Genomic DNA, 22,124 nt, shown 5'->3' on the forward strand with positions numbered 1-22,124 from the left:
ATATAAAATATTGTCGGGGAATACGAGGGGCGAGTAACAGTGTACACCAGATCTTTATCCCGGACACCTGGCAGGATCGCCAATGTCTATGTCTATGCCAATGTCAATACCTTAGTTGTCAGTATAAGTATAAGTAACCGTTCTTGATATCCTGTCAACGGTCGCCAACGTCGGGGTCTCTCTCTCTACATATAATATATAATAATAATAATAATAATTTTTATTTAGGTAAGGTACATACATAAAGAGATTTTACAAAGTTTGTTGGCTTTATAGATAGAGCTAGTACATACAATGCCTAAAGCCACTATTATGCAAAGCGTTTCGGGCAGGAAAAACATTAATGACTAAAGCTTAAAACTAATGGGTAAAAAGAATAAAATGTGTTGAGTACAAATAAAAATAGAGGTAAAAGAGGGGGGAACATTGTTGAAAAAGCAGCACAAATACAATTACAAATTATTACAGAAAATTACATTCAAACAGCGTTGATTTGAAAAAAAAAACATACATGTGTTGACAACAGAGGGGTAAGGTAGGTTACAGGGAATTTATTAGGTATAGCTTCGTTTTTAACTTAAACTGGTTGAGAGAGGTACAGTCTTTAACATGGTTGGGAAGGTCATTCCACATTCTGGGCCCCTTGATTTGTAGAGCATTTCTGGTTTGATTAAGTCGTACTCTAGGAATATCAAAACTGTATTTATTTCTGGTGTGGTGCTCATGGGTTCTGTTACAACCTTCTATGAAGCTTTTGAGTTCAGGATTGGCATTATAGTTTAGCGTTTTATATATGTATAATACACATGAGAGAATGTGCAGTGACTTAATGTCTAACATATTCAGAGATTTGAGTAGGGGTACCGAGTGATGTCTGGGGCCAGAATTGGATATTGTCCTAATAGCAGCTTTGTGTTGAGTAATTAGAGGACGTAAGTGATTTTGGGTAGTAAAGCCCCAAGCACAAATACCATAGTTGAGATATGGATAGATAAGGTAGTAATAGAGTCACCAGGGCAGGGCGTGGTACATACTATCTGATCTTAGAAAGAATGCCCACAGTTTTTGAAACTTTTTTTGATATGTTTAGAATGTGTCCCTGGAAATTCAGCTTGTGGTCAATGAGAATGCCAAGGAATTTGCCATCTAATTTGTTACAAATTTGGGTATTGTTTATTTTGAGATTTATTTGATTAGAGGATTTATTGCCAAACAGAATATAGAAAGTTTTGTCAATGTTAAGGGTGAGTTTGTTGGCAGTTAGCCACAGATGGACTTTATTTAGCTCAGTATTTACTGTGGCATTTAGAGCAAGGGGATCAGGACTGGAGTAAATGAAGGTTGTGTCGTCAGCAAATAGAATTGGTTTGAGGTGTTGGGAGGCATTTGGAAGGTCATTAATGTAGATGAGAAAGAGGAGAGGGCCAAGTATGCTGCCCTGGGGAACACCAATGTTGATGGGTAGGGTGGGAGAAATTGTATTATTCACAGAAACACATTGGAGCCTGTCAGTAAGGTAGGATTTGAGGTATTGTAGGGAGTGTCCTCTGACACCATAATGATGTAATTTAAGAAGAAGGTTTTGGTGGTTGACAGTATCGAAAGCTTTACGCAGGTCCACAAATAACCCAACAGAGAACTCATTTTTATCAAGAGCTGTATGAATCGAGTTAAGCATACTAATAAGTGCATCGTTAGTGCTTTTTTTGGGCCTGAAGCCATATTGCCAAGGGCTAAGTATATTGAGTTTGGCTAGATATGAGTAAAGCTGCTTATAGATTAGTTTTTCCAAAATTTTTGACACGTTTGGCAGGATTGATATAGGTCTGAAGTTGTTAACATCTGTGAGATCACCACATTTCTGGACAGGCGTTACTCTCGCTTTTTTTAGAATATCTGGAAAGGTTTGGAGTTCAAGTGACTTGTTGAAGAGCAAAGCAATAGCAGGGGCTAAAGATCTGGAGGCTTTTTTGTAGATTAAAGTTGGTATCTCCTCAAGGGCACCAGACTTGGTTTTAAGGGAAAGGATTATCTCATTGACGTCAGTGGAATTAAAAGGCTTTAGGTACAGAGACTGGGGATAGTTCCCTGTAAGATAGTCCTTAATGTCAGTACTGGAAGATGGAATATCATTAGCAAGGGATGAACCAATGGAAGAGAAGAACCTATTGAACTCAATAGCAGAATCAGAGGCTGAAAGCTGACCATCGTTATTAGACAGGAGAGTCGGTTTGTTATTTAAAGACTTCTTTGATCCCAATATTTGTGAAATTGTTCTCCAAGTTTGTTTAATGTTCCTCCTTATTTGGGTAAATTTATCTTCGTAGTATTTAGTTTTGGCTCGTCTAATTATCTTAGATAGCAATAATGAGTAATTCTTTGAAAATTCTTTGGAGACAATTCCTAACCTATACTTCTTCTCAAGGTCATGTTTTTTTATTAATAGATTTAAGTATTCCCTTTGTAAGCCAGGGATTGTTAAGCCTTTTAGTTGTGACTTGTTTTGTAAGCATAGGACAGTGGGTATTATAAAGGCTAAGAGTTTTTTGAAGAAAAGATTGAACTGCTAGGTTGATGTCCTTTATGTTACCTAACTCGGACTCCCAGTTGACATTATCAGTAGCAGTTATAAAATTGTCTATAGCAGTTTCATTGTGTAGTCTAAAACGTGTCTCTCTTGACTCAAGAGGTGGTTTGCTAATGTTAGTTAAGAGAAATGTGGGGTAATGGTCTGTAGTGCTATCGGTGATTATACCTGAAGTAAGCGGAGAGGTTATGTTTGTCCAGATGTGATCTAGAGTCGTGGCAGTGCTATCAGTGATTCTAGTAGGTCTAGTGATTAAGGGTATGAGGATGCAGGAATTCATACAGTTGAGGAAGCTAACAGCAGTAGGGTGTTCTGGCTCGCAGAGGTCAATATTAAAGTCCCCTGCGATAATTAGGTGATTTTTGTTCAGTCTGTTATCAAGTATTAGATTTCTAAGGTTTGAGTTGAAGTCGGACACATCAGTGTTAGGAATTCTATAAACTGCACCCACAGACAGGACAGACTCGGCACCCTTGACTCTGAAGCTGGCGAAGATATACTCCCCATAGCAGTCTCTAGTTCTAATTTCTTTTAAGCATGTTAGTTCTTGGTGGTAGTAAAGAGCAGTGCCACCACCACTCTGAAGTTGACGACAGTTGTGAATTGCTGAGTAGTTAGGCATGTTAAAGAGTTGAGTAGTATCCTCTTTCAACCATGTTTCAGTAAGTATAATAAAAGAGAATTTGTTGTCAATAGCTTCAATCAAGGCACTAACATCATCGAAGTGTTTACCTTGGGATCTAACGTTCAAATTGATTACAGAGATATTGTGATTATGAGTTAATACATTGTTTACATCATGTGCTGCAAAATATCTGCAATTTAGATCATTAAAGTGATTATTGTCATAGATAGTGGATAAGAGGTTAAGTTCTGGGTCTATACTTGACTGCATAAAAAAAGCTGATTGCAGGAAAAACAAGGAAAGAAAGGCAAATTACAAGGTAGAAATAAGCTATAAAATAGGGGAAAAAAATGTACACAATACTGTACAAAACAAACACAAAAGGGGCTTACAGGGGTACAATGGAGTAAGGGAGAATGGCTAGGGTAGGCAACCTAGGTAATAAATGAGATTAAAGAAAAAACATATAAACATGGACTATACAAAACACAAGATATAGATATACAAAATAAAAATATAAACAAGCCTAAGCAATACAAAAACAAATTGAGCAAAAATGAAAAATGAGGTAGATTGCTTACAAGTACTTTCAGGTGCACTGTAAGTAACAATAGATAGATAATATATATCAATATAGATAAGAATGTCACGATACAATAAGATAAGCAATTACAGGAACAGATGAAAACAAATCTGCTGTAAAATAGAAAGTAATTATAGCAAAACACAACAATATAATAATATAACAATACAATAAGAGCTTACAAAGTATTGAGTCTGCTAAATTAGAGAATAATTATGGCAAAACACAACAATAAATGCAAGTAAACAAAAGAATTGAAACAATTAGAGGTAGAATTAAGGTCACTAGATAGCCATGGGGGATACACAAGTTTGGTGGAGAGAACAAAAAATCAGTAGAGACTGTCAAGATGAATATATAAAAAAATTTGACAAATGATAATTGTAAAGTAAAATAATCTTAAAGATAATAAATTTTATTAAGCTTAGTTTTAACTTATAATTAGTATGAAATTAATTAAAAGAATAAAAATGAGATCAATAATTGATTTCAATAAATGACATAGATCAATACAAATAAATTTAAAATATAAATGGAATAGGGTAAGATTAGATTTAAAAGTAAAATTTTACAATGAAACTGAGGTAGATGCTTGCATAAGTAACATAGACACCACCCAGTAGTATTAGCGACAACTGTTACTCACCATAGCCCTGCGGGTCTTCACTCAATCCTCGCGGCGCCACTGTTCACCAGCAGAGTATCCCAGTCTATCTCCAGCTGGCCTTATAGCCAAAGACGAGTGAGAAGACAGTTTGCTCTCTCCCACCCGTGTGCCCACCCCGACAAGGGCTCTACTACTAACTGCAAGGTCGCCAACTGGTGTTTTCTGTGTCCCGTAACACGTCAGTGGTATTGTGGAATTGTGGTACTAGTGGCACAGAGCTCACTCGTTAAATCTGGTCACAGGCAGGTATATGTCTCTAACACTCACTCTTTGGAACTGTTCTATAGCACCAAGATATATGGAGTGATAATACAAACGCGAAGGTATTTTGTATTTTACTTAAAAACTTCAAGGAATTATATCCATATCAACAATGAAACATCAAGTACATGCAGAAAGTCACTCTCTCTTCATAAAACTGGGGCTCGTCTAGAGGGCAACACTCCCCTCCTGTCAATGTCAGCTGAGAGGCCCTCCTCACTGTGCGAATGCTTATGTACTTGTTTCTTTGGCGTTAAGCACCTGATTCTTTAAATTTGCAGGGATCACTATGTTTGTAATCAACACAATATTTTCTATAATAGCAATAGAACGAAATGAATCACCACACTGATCTCGAGTTCAATAAATCATTTCTACAGCAACAAACACGATATCTCACTATAAAGGCGTTATGCACGGCAGATCATACTAATGATAATACATACAATTAAATCACGATACTGGCTTCAGACTCAGTACCTATCTTTATAGGTTAGGTTAGGTTAGGTAGCCGAAAAAGTTAGGTTAGGTTAGGTTAGGTAGGTTAGGTAGTCGAAAAACAATTAATTCATGAAAACTTGGCTTATTAGGCAAATCGGGCCTTGCATAGTAGGCTGAGAAGTGCGTTCTGGCTACTAGGTACGACATATATATATATATATATATATATATATATATATATATATATATATATATATATATATATATATATATATATATATATATATATATGTATATATATATATGTATATATATATATATATATATATGTCGTACCTAATAGCCAGAACGCACTTCTCAGCCTACTATTCAAGGCCCGATTTGCCTAATAAGCCAAGTTTTCATGAATTAATGTTTTTTCGTCTACCTAACCTACCTAACCTAACCTAACCTAGCTTTTTTTGGCTACCTAACCTAACCTTACCTATAAATATAGGTTAGGTAGGGTTGGTTAGGTTCGGTCATATATCTACGTTAATTTTAACTCCAATAAAAAAAAATTGACCTCATACATAGAGAAAAGGGTTGCTTTATCATTTCATAAGAAAAAAATTATAGTAAATATATTAATTCAGGAAAACTTGGCTTATTAGGCAAATCGGGCCTTGAATAGTAGGCCAAAAAGTGAGTTCTGGCTACTAGGTACGACATATATATATATATATATATATATATATATATATATATATAAATATATATATATATATATATATATATATATATATATATATATATATATATATATATATATATATATATACATATATATATATATATATATATATATATATATATATATATATATATATGTCGTACCTAGTAGCCAGAACGCACTTCTCAGCCTACTATGCAAGGCCCGATTTGCCTAATAAGCCAAGTTTTCATGAATTAATTGTTTTTCGACTACCTAACCTACCTAACCTAACCTAACCTAACTTTTTCGGCTACCTAACCTAACCTAACCTATAAAGATAGGTTAGGTTAGGTTAGGTAGGGTTGGTTGGGTTCGGTCATATATCTACGTTAATTTTAACTCTAATAAAAAAAAATTGACCTCATACATAATGAAATGGGTAGCTTTATCATTTCATAAGAAAAAAAAATGGAGAAAATATATTAATTCAGGAAAACTTGGCTTATTAGGCAAATCGGGCCTTGTATAGTAGGCCGAGAAGTGCATTCTGGCTACTAGGTACGACATATATATATATATATATATATATATATATATATATATGTCGTACCTAGTAGCCAGAACTCACTTTTCAGCCTACAATGCAAGGCCCGATTTGCCTAATAAGCCAAGTTTTCATGAATTAATATATTTTCTCTAATTTTTTCCTTATGAAATGATAAAGCAACCCATTTCATTATATAAAAGGTCAATTTTTTTTTATTGGAGTTAAAATTAACGTAGATATATGACTGAACCTAACCAACCCTACCTAACCTAACCTAACCTATCTTTATAGGTTAGGTTAGGTTAGGTAGCCGAAAAAGTTAGGTTAGGTTAGGTTAGGTAAGTTAGGTAGTCGAAAAGCAATTAATTCATGAAAACTTGGCTTATTAGGCAAATCGGGCCTTGCATAGTAGGCTCAGAAGTGAGTTCTGGCTACTAGGTACGACATATATATATATATATATATATATATATATATATATATATATATATATATATATATATATATATATATGTCGTACCTAGTAGCCAGAACGCACTTCTCAGCCTACTATGCAAGGCCCAATTTGCCTAATAAGCCAAGTTTTCCTGAATTAATATATTTTCTCTATTTTTTTTCTTATGAAATGATAAAGCTACCCATTTCATTATGTATGAGGTCAATTTTTTTTTAATTGAGTTAAAATTAACGTAGATATATGACCGAACCTAACCAACCCTACCTAACCTAACCTAACCTATCTTTATAGGTAAAGTTAGGTTAGGTAGCCGAAAAAGTTAGGTTAGGTTAGGTTAGGTAGGTTAGGTAGTCGAAAAACAATTAATTCATGAAAACTTGGCTCATTAGGCAAATCGGGCCTTGAATAGTAGGCTGAGAAGTGAGTTCTGGCTACTAGGTACGACATATATATATATATATATATATATATATATATATATATATATATATATATATATATATATATATATATATATATATATGTCGTACCTAGTAGCCAGAACTCACTTCTCAGCCTACTATTCAAGTCCCGATTTGCCTAATAAGCCAAGTTTTCCAGAATTAATATATTTACTATAATTTTTTTCTTATGAAATGATAAAGCAAACCCTTTCTCTATGTATGAGGTCAATTTTTTTTTATTGGAGTTAAAATTAACGTAGATATATGACCGAACCTAACCAACCCTACCTAACCTAACCTAACCTATATTTATAGGTAAGGTTAGGTTAGGTAGCCAAAAAAAGCTAGGTTAGGTTAGGTTAGGTAGGTTAGGTAGACGAAAAAACATTAATTCATGAAAACTTGGCTTATTAGGCAAATCGGGCCTTGAATAGTAGGCTGAGAAGTGCGTTCTGGCTATTAGGTACGACATATATATATATATATATATATATATATATATATATATATATATATATATATATATATATATATATATATATATATATATATATATATATATATATATAATGATTTTGAATAATATGATAAACTTTAACTGTCCATCAATGCATGCATGGATTAAGCCTCACTAATCGCCTAATTAAAACTAATGGGTTTTTCACATTATCGATGACTTCCCACATATTTATCAGTGTATTAGAATGATTGAGATTGCTGCTGCTGGAACCCACAGATCCGAGACATCTTCAAACACAATAATTACAAGGGCAAACTCTTCACCCTCAGGTTAAACTACTTTCTGAGCCAAACTTCTTCAGACATTGCTTATCCAGGCCTGAGTGTAGAGTTACCCCCTCACTGATAAACCTGCAGTTACTCGTTACTCTTTCTCATACACTAGCTTCACTTACTATGAATGACAATTGCTGGTTATCACCTCTGATGGTTCCCTCCGTCGTCATACGTGGCTCCTCATCAAAGATTATGTTAAGGCAAATACTAGCCATCTTACCGTCATATGTTGCTTTCACTCTAACGTAATAAATGAAGAATGAACATAGCATATTAAGGCTGAACATGATGAAGAACATATAACATGCTAAGATTGAACATTATTAAGAACATAATTACATGTTAAGGCTGAATATGAGAGAAGAACATGTAACTTGCTAAGGCTGAACATGATAGAAGAGAACATAACATATTAATGCTGAAGATTATAATAAGCCACAAAAAAATCTAATTAATGCTTTCTTCTCTTAAATCACGTGTCGTCACTCTGGTTCATACTAGACAAGTTTATATTCTGAAAATACATAGGTAAATATTGTTTTGGAAATAGGAGTTATTGATGTGATTACCAGATAACATAATAAACGTTGGCATGCAGGATTGTTGCGAGCGAAGGTTAGACATACATATGAATAAGTTTTATTCAATATGAATATGCATGGGCAATAGTTCTTCTGGAGTCTAGTTCTTCTGCCCGAAACGCTTTGCGTAATAGTGGCTTTAGGCATTGTATGTACTAGCTCTATCTATAAAGCCAACAAACTTTGTAAAATCTCTTTATGTATGTACCTTTGCCTAAATAAAAATTATTATTATTATTATTTTAATTATCTATATGAATCAAAGTACAACAATAATGTCACCTTGATGCTCTAGTTGCAGGTTAGTACAGTGACTGGTGTTGTGTAGAAAATATGTACGTCATATATAACTGAGATTAATGACACCCTCCTGCTTTTGTATCAATATATAATGGTCAGCTAACAATTGTGAGGTTCAAGAACTATCTTATGATGTTATAAGTATGTAGTCAACACATGTTTGCTTCAGTCTCAAGTCGTTTTGTTCAAATAACAACTGGTGTGATGCATAATATCTTTATTAGTGATATTGTTTAACTAACATTGTCAACTCTTGGTTTTCCTTGTCTAGAGCTTGTGTGATCATATAGCTACTTGGTTGATAGAGGATATCCTCAGTGATCATCTTGTTTATCTCACAATAACAACAAAAAAAATGCTCTCCTATCAGGTCAGTATGGTCAGATGTCAACTGGTGTGAAGCAGGATATCATAAATTACAATAATATTAATTAGCGAAGATAATTAATTTCTTTTCTCTTTTCCTGCTTCTCTTTTCTCCATTAAGTATCGTCAAATAGTAACTTTTAGATTCAAATTATAGTTACTTTGGTTAAATGATAGCAACAATGTTTTTCTTTCCTCAGGCTAGTATTACCGACATTTTATTGCGGAGCCTTAATAGTGTAGGACACATATTAAAGGTCATTTTACAAGGATGGAGCTATCAGTTCACCTTAGTATGTTCATCTCTTGTGGGGTTCTGAATATCTTAATTTAGGGAGACCCCCTGCTGGATATTTGAAATGATTAAACAAATAATGTCACAGAGAGATGGATTACTGGCAGGCATTTTGAGTCAACTAAAGTCAGAAAAAAAACAATTTGAGCTGTGCATTTGGGGTTATTTTGAGGCAGGATAGGCACAGAATGTGTTGATGTTAAATACTGAGGGTGTGCTAATATATTTAATGTCATGGTATTATTAGTTTATATTAGTTCTATGACAAATTGTCTAACTACCTTATATGTGTGAAATACATATTATCTTTACACTGTATCGTCTTTCAAATTTTCAAATAACTGTCAATCAATTTATGCCTAAATATAATATAAAATTTAGATTGCTATACATCTGTTTAGTCTTGACAGCAATGAAAATATTTGTATAAGTTGTTACCAGTTAAGTTCCTGATCCTGGTAATGACAATATCTACTTACTGTTTATTCTTATGTTACTAATGTACTGTACATTTTCAAATAAAGTTTTTAATTGATTTACATAATAATACCACAACTGGCTCTCTCTTGTTACAAGCAATAAGTTATCAAATAATAACCGTTGGTATGTTGGATATTTTTAATGTGATCTATTCTGATCACTTTTTTAACACGGTTATCGTCTATTATTCTTAAAATGGAAAATCAATTTGCATAATATTTAGAGTTGGTATTTCACTTAAATAGTATAAAAGTTGTTAATCAAGGATGGTTTATTTCAACAATTTACAGAAACCTCTGGAATCGTGATGGTTTATGCATAATAACAATTGTGGTGTCTGTTGGCAGGCAGGACAGCCCTTCTCAGGGCAGCCGAAGGTGGTCACGACAACACTGTGAAGGTCCTCCTCGACGCTGGAGCAGATGTCAACGCTGCAGGTTATAAAGGTAAGAATCACATTTATGCATCCCAACATTATATAGCACTCAAGTCACACAACACACCACACTTATGGTGTAGCAAAATATAATATTGTTGTTTTATAGTACAATACATTGCACTAAGGATGTCTAAGATCCCCAGCCTGCCTAAGAAACAATTAAATGTTCAACATTTAGTGTAACATTATTTAAAAGAAATATGCTCTCAAAATAATAATCATTCAGTAGCGCAACACATTACATATATTTTGCTACATAATTCACTATGTATATAAGGACGAAAATTAATTGTTCAGGTATCACACATTACGGAACACGTTGAATGACACACAACATAATACATTTATGGTATCACTCAATTCTCCACATTTATGACACATCACACTATGTCACGTATTGAACATATCACACAATGTCACGTATTGAACATATCACACTATGTCACGTATTAAACATATCACACTATGTCACGTATTGAACACATCACACTACGTCACGTATTGAACACATCACATATTGAACACATCACACCACATCACGTATTGAACATATCACACTACGTCACATATTGAACACATCACACTATGTCACATATTGAACATATCACACAACGTCACATATTGAACACATTACGTCACATTGAACACATCACACTACGTCACGTATTGAACATATCACACTACGTCACATATTGAACACATAACACAACGTCACATATTGAACACATCACACTACGTCACGTATTGAACACATCACATATTGAACACATAACACTACGTCACGTATTGAACATATCACACTACGTCACATATTGAACACATAATATACAACTTAAGGTGTTACACAATTCATATTGTGTCCCAAAACACACTTCACATTTGTCATCATACAATGCAATACTCTTTATCTGTGATATATTTCACAATACCTATGGTGACAAACTACCATTATGGACACTAAATATGGTGTCTCTCAATATACCATGCTTATAAGGGCGCAAGACAAAGAAAAACAAAAAGGTTCAAAGTTTAAGTCACATTGTTTTGCTATTTATTTTATTGTGACTTCTGTTTCTTTTAGATATGATGATGAATAAGGTCGTATTCGAAACGTCATGGATTTGACTCAGAAGTAAATAAGAGCTTTTACAAGATGTTTGTTTTATCTCTGGTTTTCCTTTATATTTTGAGGATTAGATTCCCGAAGGAAACTTCTATCGTAAATATATTATAATTTGTTTATTTATTCAATTTTCTTAAATGAAAAGCATGTTCCTTTAAGGAATACGCAGGCTCAGTGGATGAACTAAACTTGTTCTTCTCTGGATGAGAATTAACTTGGATTTAAGGTTATTTACCTTTGACAAAATGTTGCCTCTACAAATCTTCTTCTTGAGCACATATGGATCTTCATGCCAACTGTATTTGTAGAAAATCTATTTTCCTTACTTTGTTAAGAAAAGACAATTTCTTTCGTTTGTCAGCACCTCAGAAAAGATATTACATTTGGACATTGCATATGTCCATAGATTACAAGATAATGTATCAAATCAATTCCCTCTGTAGTAACAGGAAAGTTACCAAGTCTTCCACTCACGAGTGCCCATAAATATCAGCCCATAATCTCAGTACACAAATTCAGTATTGTTATAGATGTGCAGAGATGTACTGCTGATTAATTGCAGTTTTTGAGACTGTAAGATCGATTTACTCTTCAGTCAATACTCAGTTTCAGTTCTGGTACTTTCTATTCCAACTCAATTAACAATTATGAACACAAACATGGGTAAGTGGTCCTTGATGACTTACTATAGCAAAAGAGATGGTGGAGTGGCATAGACGTCAACTTCGAGTGTAGTGGCGAGGACAGGGTGAGTGACTGTGAGGTGGGTGAGTCTTTAGCTGCGCTGCGATTCTCTGGTCTGGATCCGACATGACAGTGTTATCTGCTAAAATATGACTGGTTCTACACACCCCGTCATTCTCTGAAATGTATAAGGAGGACAAAGTAGTCTTCCTGCAAAAGGTCTGCCATGCTCTGCCTTGCTCTGTACTCTTGTATGTAATTTTATGCAAGAAATATAACTGAAAATTCTATAATGTTGGTGATTTCTTGAATTTCACTGAATGTTAGGTTTATAGATTTTATTTGATTTCCTAAGAATGATTAAAATTAAATGATGTATTACTAAATAAAAAGAACGATAGCAACATTTTAGCTGTTTAGAGTGATAGTAATCATATCCAGTTGCCACTAAGTAAACTGTAGTCGTCTTCGTGCTATAGTGGACTGTATTGTTTGTCTCAGTGTTCTCTAGGTGGCTCACATTTAGGGAGACGCAGCAGGAATATTGCTGCCTTCATTTTACCTGCCGGATGAAATAAATTTCAGTACTTTATGGTAAAATAAAATATATGTATAACACAACATGCACTGATAATTAATATAAAATATTAGTTTTAGCTTTTGTTTTTAATTCTGGTATTTTGTACACATGAATGATATTATCAACAATGACAAGACTTAATATTTTATCGTTGTGAATTTATCTATTGCATAATGTATATTTGTATTTATCTATAAACCATTGCACTATATTTCAAATATTTATTTGCTAAACATTGGTTAACCTAGTTAGTTATAGTTAATTGTGTGGCAAGTAATTGACTTACTGAGGTTGGCTTAAAAGCCTGTGTTATGTCTGAGTTGCTGAAATAGAACAATTAGTGAAACATCTTAACAATGATCCCTGACAAAAATAATTATCACGAACTGTTCCCATAACATATATTAAAATGTATATTATAATACACAATATAGGAATCCGGGTGCTCAAAGTCTTTCTTCATCTAGTAGATCATTGTTAAGGTTTATGTAGCTCTCGCAGTGAGCTTAGTACTGCATTTTTATGAAGGTAACTAATGAGGTGGTGTTGATTTTGCATAAATGGTGTCTGGCTCCTTTGCTGGAGTGCCTTCAGTGTGGCCTCACACTCAACTTAACTACTGTTTTTCTAAGGTTTGGCACGCTTAGTTTACTTTAAACAGTGTATCTCAATGTTTATACTGTTTTAATAGATCATGCAAAGGTCCATGGGTATCCTAAACTGCTGAAATCGCACAGCTTGAAGCACGTGGTGTTTCCTACTGGTGACGAGTTGTTTATTGTTTGGTTTGTTTATTATTTAGTTCATTTATAGTTATGTTATTTCACCACAATACCTGTCCACAGAGTAGCTAAACAGTTTGATGTGATATACACTGGTGTATAGTGTGTTCTGGTGTTTTGGTGTGATGGTGTCTGCGAGCTCCATCAACTGTGGCTCCACATCCCACTTCACACTGGTATTTTATATTTCCACATCTATCATTTTTAAACGGTTTATGAAAACTTTAATCAGTTTTATATGACGTTTACACCACTATACTAAGGTCCTCGGGAATAAAAACGGCTGAAACTTAGCGTTAACGACCAGGGTGTATATTCGTTTTGGTGGTGGAGAGTTTAGTATCATGGCAACGTCTAATAGTAGTTGGCATCCGTCAATCCCGTGGGGTTATGGGGTTGTGCCCTGGGGGTCTAGTTGGATGCAACGTCTGCTCTGGCTGAGAAATCCAACCTGAGGATGGCAGTCCCGACCGCTGCGAACACAGACAAACGTCGAAGTGGGTGAGTCTGACAGTGGTCGAGTCCTCCTCTGAAGTCTATTATCCTCCACCTGCCTCTTCAGTTCACCCTCGAATTGCTGAAGTCTTTTCTGCCTTTTGCATCTCCAGGCAGATCTGTCCGCAGCTGCTGCCTCCCAAGTGTTGATGTCCATGTTCATGTGCTTGGGGTCGCGTTTTCAGGCGTATTTGAAACGCAGCTGGGGTCATCTGGTGGCCCTCTTTCCTGTTGCCATTTCTCCGTACAAGAGGTCCTTCGGTATGCGGCCATCTTCCATGCGTGTGGCATGACCCAGCATTCGCATGTGTCTCTGCTTCAGGAGAGTGAACATTGAAGGGATTCCTGTTTCCTCGAGTACTGTGTTGTTGGTGACGTGGTCTCTCCATATAATGTCAAAGATGCGTCTCAGGTTCCGCATGTGGAAGGTTTTGAACCGTCTCTCCTGGTGAGAGGCCAGGGTCCCGGATTCGGAGCCGTAGAGAAGTGTACACACCACACATGCCATGTAGACTCGTCTAAACACTAGCTATATCCACACCTAGGCGGGCATAGTCACCCCACCCTGTTTTACACATCAATTTATACAATCGTTAACCACCCTTATCTGATTAAACAAATATTTTTTGTTTATATGTATTTATTTTGGACTATTACCATGATAGGCTTATAGTTATTGGATTTAATTAAAAATATCCTGATATGGAACCCATTATAGATGCCTTCCTGGGGTGGTGTCTTCAAAATGATGTTCATATGTTGACTAAACATTCTCTATGTCCTGGGTGGGCGGGACTTTGATCCATAAATCGCTGGACTTAAGCTTTGTGCTCTCTCACGCACCATATAACTCACACATGCTATACTCTATTTTGATGAAAAATTTCCACATCTTTATGGGAAGGAAATGATTGTTTGGAGTCCATTATTTAGGACTCAGGCAAGACGAAAATTTACCATGTTTACTCCCCATCGTTTTGAAAGTACAAACGCAAATTTTGTTTGCACTTCTGTGCTGCTGTCCTATGACGGATGGGCCGTATTGATATTTGTAGATTTCCATGTGCTAATGCTGTGGGTTGCCCAGGATCTGTAGTCTCCCTCTTTGGATTCTAAGTGTACTAGTTTGTCTTGTGTTTTCAAGGACGTAGCTCCTTTAGACTGAACTTTAACAATCCGCAAAATTCCCTGACTGTCTGGGTGGACAAATATTACTTTTCCTAACTGTCCTTGGTCCATCGAAGTCCATCAGAACAGTATCACCAGGTTGTATATTAACTTTGTTATATGGGGAATTTATCCCATAATGGTGCTCGCTTAGAGAGATTAGGTACTCCCATGTCCATACTTCATTCCACTTAAATATTATGTTGGAGAGATGCTTGTTCTCTTGTACTAAGTCAATCACCCACGTATGAGGGATCTCTGACATCATCATCTGGTAAGGAAGGTACTGGAGTCATGGGTAAACGGTACATTTTCTTTTTTTTTGAGATATATATACAAGAGTTGTTATATTCTTGTACAGCCACTAGTACGCGTAGCGTTTCGGGCAGGTCTCTGGAATACGATCGCCACGAAAAACCGTTTTTACAACCAAGTACCCATTTTACTGTTGAGTTAAACAGAGGCTACAGTTAGGGATTTGTCCTCAGTAAATCCTCCCCGGCCAGGATACGAACCCATTACAAAACGCTTGCGGAACACCAGGTGAGTGTCTTACCATTACACCACGGAGACTGGCAAAACATTAAGTGACCTGGACTACTGGCCACCTGAGATATAAGTCAATGGCTGATTATTTATTCTAGACACGATATCTGTGACTACTGTTTGGAGCTCCGTGAGACCTATCTTCTTTCATCAAACCTCCGTGCCATGGAGCTCAAGATAGGATGAATTTCGTTTACACATTTTTTTCCAGTGCATTATAGGCTTCGGGATAACTTGAGCAGTCACATCAGGTGTTACTTATAAACTGATCTAGTAGCTGCACAGGTAAATAAACAGATGCACACCTTATCAGATGTCCATCTTCTGTACCTGTATATGGTTTTTATCAGCTTCCTAAGTTGAGAGAAGCTGTACAGTTTATGGCGTTGGCTGCTGGTTTATCAACAGCGGTCATGGATTGTGTAACAATGACCAGTGGCTTTTTGGCCAACAAGCATTAGCTCACTATAGAGGCTCCTGGTGCTCAATTTCAACCTTAAGAAAGTACTTAATCTTCCTCTTGTTAAGTGATTCAGGAAAATTTCCTATAGAGTCTAGATCCTACTGTTTATGTACTGACTCCAGTCCATCATCAATTATCGGACTGATTTCTTGGCTCAGTGATTGTTCTTGGCTCAGTCATGCTACTATGACAGTTTCAGAATATTTCTGCTCAACAGGAGTTGTTGCCCTAAAGCGTAACACTGGCCGGGACATTAACTTCCCTCCTGTAGACTCTAACAAGTACATTTCTAATGTTTGTTTCCCCCAAGATAAATGAATTGTTTTAATTAGCACCCGTAAGGATGCCAATATCTGTTAGGTATATAGAATTTATCTAGTGGTCTGCTAAGATAAGCCCCATTTTGTTTATTGAATCTTGCTGTGGCTCCGAGACCAGTCACTTGTAGGACTGTCGGCATTGATTCCACAGCAAATACATATAATGGTCTTATACATTTCCCTAGAGGAACTAGAAGTTTTACTACCTTTACTTGGTGCCCTGTTATAATTTTATGCTCCAAAGTAAGGCTCGTGGTGTAGAACTTTCCCCTAAGTAAGTGAACCTCCTGGCCTCAAATCAATAAGTTCAAAATGTCTAGGGTTGAGTGACAGTCTAAGTAAAATCCAAACGCTTACTGGGTCGAAATTACAACATGACACCTTATATACACAATATTTACATAGCCGCAACAAAGGACATTTAATCACGAAGTTAACAATATACAAGTCACATCAATTAGTTGTCACTAAGCAAATATGATTTATGAACATAGAGTACACTAGATAGCGTAGGACAGGCTGCTAAGTTGTTGACACGGTGGGTGGTAACGTTACTTGCCCAGAGTTGCGGCCTTGATTTACATTGCAATTCTATTTTGGTTGAACCTCACTAGGAATGTCAAAGAATTATTTGTTTCTGATGTGATGACTGTGAGTTCTATTTCAGCCTTCTGAGAAGAGTTTAAGGTGATGATTGGCATTGCAATTCAGAGTTTTTATGGATATAGAGAACCCTTTGAGAATGTGTTTCTGGATATTTAATTAACATGTTCCAGGATTTCGGTAAGAGGGCAGAGTAGTGTCTGGGACTCGAATTTTGTGATTGTTCTAATTGCTGATTTTTTGTTGAGTAATTAGAGGTAGACGGTAATTAAGCGTGGTGGACCCTCAGGGATAGATACTGTGAGATTATCCCTTTTTTGTGGTAGATAGGTTACAAGAAACCTCAGTCAGAAAGGACAGAACTAGCATCAAACAAATGCTGAGGGCAGATTATACTTTAATGACTGACCAGGGATGCATAGAGCAGCTGCAGGAGTCCACATCCTTGGCACTCATTACCACTGGGTCATGGAGCTTCTAGGGGCCTCAGAGGGAGGTCGTCAGAGTAGCTCGAATGGTCCTCAAAACAAAATTAGAATTTATATTTGATGTATATGGCCATGAACGCAGTTCGAATGCAAGTAATCCAGACAACATAAAATGGATCATGGTAGTATCACAAATAATGCAAATAATGGCAAAGTCAATACTGGGTGCAAGGGTCTGATGGTGTGAACGTAAAGGGACTTGTACTTATCAATTAGTTTATTCATTAAACTTAATGCTAACGGTACATTGCAAGAATAATCTGACGTTACGTTAATGTCGGACGTGGTTCTTGACAAGGCTAAACTAGCCGGAACAACTGCTTCCGGTTCGGACTGCTCGCACTATTGCTGACCCTGTCTACACTTAACAAAAAGGGGGCAACCTCTCCAGACGCAATGGCAGCTTGACGAGACTGTGGCAAGAAGCAATAACATACAATGAAAGACAACGGTTCTCGTCGGTGTCAGATGTGAATCCGAGATCAATGAGGGTGATTATAGTTGCAACAATACACGGCCCCACGTTGGTGCCAGATGCGAGATCCGTGGCCAGCGTGGGGTGATTGATGACTGAATGACAACAACTGACAGACTTGTCACTGAGACAAGTCTTCGTGCAACACTCAATTGATTACGTTACTTTTATCAGTAATTATGATTACGTTACTTTGTCACCAAGACATACAATCAAAACAAATGTCAATGAAATCAACAATGGCTACGGGTAATTAGCAATCCCTGAGTAATCGTGCCAGGATCTGTCTAAGCTTGACAGCTCATTCAATTCACGAAGAATGTACGTTAAAGCTCGGGATCACTAAGACTGCTTAACTAACATCGATCAGTCAATACGATTACTAATCACCACGTATTAAATTACTTTAAATTAATGAAATGACACTCAAGAATGATTTAACACAAGTATACTGACGTCTCGCGCTACTGAACGCAAGTACACTGACGACACTGAATCAACACATGGTAATAATATTGTACACACCAATACGGGTCACTGAGACCAACAACAATACACTAAACCAAAGTACACCAGGTCACAGAGATCACCTACAAATAGTAAACACAACACAACACATTGACACACTCACGTGTCAATAAATCAATAATAAACACAAAGTAAATTAGTCTAACTTGGACTTACAGCATGTCCCCTGGAAATAAAGACAGAACGTCATGGACACGGGTTAACACACAGTGATGGTATAACAATAAACCACACTAAACACAGTAAAATACACACATCACAAAGACAACTAAATGTGTAAGATCTGAATGTGTAAGATGACAATCACACTGAAGATCTGGCTACAGTATTCACACAGAAAAGCTGTAGTAGGTCTTTACCTATAGTGCTTCCTCGGGGAATCGAACTCGGTCCCGTTGGGAAAGTAGTGAGAACGAACACCGGACGGTTTAATTAAATTCAACACAAGGAATTTGTACAACAAAAGAAGATACAGAGAAATTTATGTTTGAGTACTCACGTTAATTTCTCTCTCTCTCTCTCTCTCTCTCTCTCTCTCTCTCTCTCTCTCTCTCTCTCTCTCTCTCTCTCTCTCTCTCTCTCTCTCTCTCTCTCTCTCTCTCTCTCTCTCTCTCTCTCTCTCTCTCTCTCTCTCTCTCTCTCTCTCTCTCTCTCTCTCTCTCTCTCTCTCTCTCTCTCTCACTCTCTCTCTCTCTCTCTCTCTCTCTCTCTCTCTCTCTCTCTCTCTCTCTCTCTCTCACTCTCTCTCTCTCTCTCTCTCTCTCTCTCTCTCTCTCTCTCTCTCTCACTCTCTCTCTCTCTCTCTCTCTCTCTCTCTCTCTCTCTCTCTCTCTCTCTCTCTCTCTCTCTCTCTCTCTCTCTCTCTCTCTCTCTCTCTCTCTCTCTCTCTCTCTCTCTCTCTCTCTCTCTCTCTCTCTCTCTCTCTCTCTCTCTCTCTCTCTCTCTCTCTCTCTCTGTTGTCGGGTGCCCGAGGTACAGAATTCACTGAAAACCTGTAACTATTCACACAGAATACTTACGTCAACGAGAGTTACTTCTTTGGAAAGCTGAAGGCTTCCCCTTTCGAAAGGGATGTGATTTCACTAGTCTATCTCCACTACCAAGGAAGGTAGACTTTTGTGCACACCCTGTGCACATCTCCACCATTTTCTGAGGCAAAATGCTTTTTCCTACTATTACCTAACAGATGTAAGTTACCTGAGAAGTGACCAAAAAACCAACTTCTCACAGATACCATAGGTTAGATATGGATAAATGAGTGAATAATACAGAGTAACTAGGGCAGGGCGAGGAACATACTATCATGATCTTACTGTAATGGTATGTGCAGACCATAGCTCCTTCCCCTTCCCATTCCTCTTCCTCTTCCTCCTTCCCCTTCCCCTTCCTCTTCCCCTTCCCTTCCCTCACTTGCCACCTCTCCCTTTGGTCATCCCTCCCATTTGTCACAGTCTGACTCTCGTGGTCATAAACAATTTGAAGTCACTTGTTCCCCCAATCCGTTTTCCCCTCTCCCTCCATCTTCCCAGTGACGAACTGGAAATAGTACCTCAGAGCCAATAAACTTGTGCTCTCAAATTACACGTGGGTGCCCAGCCAACATTTCCCACAGAACAGTCGTTGGTGCTGTTCCAGTTACTGGAGTTTTCTGTCAAGAGGAATTGACCCTTATGGTCAAGCCTGGTTCTGATTGGTTGAAGCCATGGAGGCCTGTTGAGGCAAGGTCCCCGAGGGTAGTGCCTGTGCATGCCATTGGCCAAGCTTCTAGAACACCCAGTTGTGATTAAATCCATTGGCCATAGGCTTGGAATAGGCGGAGTTAAATTGGGCCTAGGAACTAAGTGGGGGAGAGCCTGTCCCACTGGTAAGCGTTTTTAGAAAAGATGAGTTAGTGTGTCTTGGAGTGTACTGGGGCCCAGATATCCTGATCTGGGGGGCAGCCACTTAACATCGTAGCCGAGGTTGCAGGATTAAGGTAATGTCTGTCAGAGTTTTGGTACAACAGTAAATGCACCTCAAAATGTTCCCATTGCCTCTTAGGATGTGTTAGAACATTTCAAATTTGATTTTTATTTACGTGCTTTATTTAATAAAAAAATTATTTGTTCCAGTGGTATTCAGTTAATTCCCCTTTTTAATATATTTTTCTACTTGGTCACTTTTATATGTGGTTGATGGTTGACTTGGAAAGTTCCTGTGTTCTCCTCCATCTTATGAATATTAAAGTTGCTCTTGAATCCCCCTTCAGTTCAGTAAGATATAATATCAGTAAGATATGTATTAATCCATTAAGATTTATTTACTTGCCCTTTTGAGTTCCATGATAAATGAGTCCCTTCCTTCCTGGGGAAACAATAATTTAGACACATTTATTTATGGTTGGGAAGGTGGTGGCAGTGTTTTAATGATTTTAATTATTAGTTATAAATTCATAACCCCTGTTCTTGTTGTGTCCTCCTTGTTTAATATTCAGCTTATATTCGTGGCAGTCCAGTGAGGGGTCACACTGGACTGTAACAGTGTTAAGCTGGGGTATTGAGTGAAGTAGGGAAAGGGTTATTACAACAAGGGTAGCGTTAGAACTATTACATTACCTTGTCCATCATACTTTCATTCTAATAATAGAACGTTTGTAATGTTAGTAATGATGGAAACACAACTAAAGCATTTTCCTGGTCAGAATTAGTCGACAACTTGTCCGCTTGTGACCTGGTTCCATACAGGGAACCCTCACTAACACCAATTAAGTTTTAGTGCTTTGGGTAAGTTTTATGGAGCTTAGCGTCTGAGAGAGTACACAGACCATCCACAACACTTGACTCGGGGCAGGGAAAAAGCAACACAGAACATACACAGTAACATCACACAGAGAGCATAGAATAACAAGAAACACAGAATAACAATAATACAGATAACAGGGCACACACAGCAATATAACATAAAAGTGAAAAACAAAGAACAATGAAAATACATGGGAACATACAAAAAACAAAAGCTACAAAACCCTGACGGGGCGTGCCAAAGGTGTCAGTAACGAAAAAAGTGCACAGAGAAACACATTGAAACCAAAGGCAAAAACAAAACAAGAAATACATATATACAACTTAAAACATACGCAAAACACACGCACCATGTGTCACACCACTCAACAGCAGACATCATACCATAAAACAAGAACACAGAACACACACACGACACACAGCACAGTCAAAGAAAATTACACAAGGGGGCGTTATTGGGGATGATTAAAAGTTGTTTAGTGCAATCAAAATTTATTGATGTGTTACATGTGAAAAGGGCTGCACCTGG

Source organism: Procambarus clarkii, chromosome 32, assembly GCF_040958095.1.
Source record: "Procambarus clarkii isolate CNS0578487 chromosome 32, FALCON_Pclarkii_2.0, whole genome shotgun sequence".
NCBI classification, from domain to species: domain Eukaryota; kingdom Metazoa; phylum Arthropoda; class Malacostraca; order Decapoda; family Cambaridae; genus Procambarus; species Procambarus clarkii.